The sequence below is a fragment of the Procambarus clarkii genome, chromosome 85 (assembly GCF_040958095.1).
Source record: "Procambarus clarkii isolate CNS0578487 chromosome 85, FALCON_Pclarkii_2.0, whole genome shotgun sequence".
Taxonomy (NCBI): domain Eukaryota; kingdom Metazoa; phylum Arthropoda; class Malacostraca; order Decapoda; family Cambaridae; genus Procambarus; species Procambarus clarkii.
Genome location: NC_091234.1, coordinates 15,093,150 through 15,093,792, shown reverse-complemented (window position 1 = coordinate 15,093,792; position 643 = coordinate 15,093,150).

Sequence of the window (643 nt, the reverse complement as noted above, 5' to 3'; positions counted from 1 at the left end):
TGCATTCTTGCGGAGATGCCTTCTCCGCCATTATTGTTTCACCTGCTTCATTAGCCTGTCAATCTCTGCCCTAATCTTCGGGCAGTGCACACATTGCCATTGTGTGTGTGCCATTATTCAAAGAATAATTACTAACCAGACAATAATACATGACATAATTTGACAAGAGCGTATTTACATAATCCACAGTTTTAATTTATATTACAAATTTAGTACTGTGCCTGGATGGGAGTACTTTCCATATGTGTGTTATTTGATACCTCACTCGTCTCCTTTCTAGGAATTTTCTTTTAGGGAGCTATGAGACGATCCCAATTATTTAGGTGAATTATAGTGTGTGTGTGTGTGTGTGTGTGTGTGTGTGTGTGTGTGTGTGTGTGTGTGTGTGTGTGTGTGTGCCGTACATATTCTTTGTATTCCCTCTATTTCATGAATCTCATCAGCTCTGAAGGGGAAAGCGAGTATAGAGCAGTACTCAAGATGGAACAGAAGTGATTTGAATAGTACAACAATTGTGATGGGATGCAGACGAAGAGTCACAATGACGTGGCTGAAGATATGAAGACTAAACCAGAAAATGAGACGATGACGACGCTTCGGTCCGTCCTGGACCATTATCAAGACATTCAACTTGATAATGGTC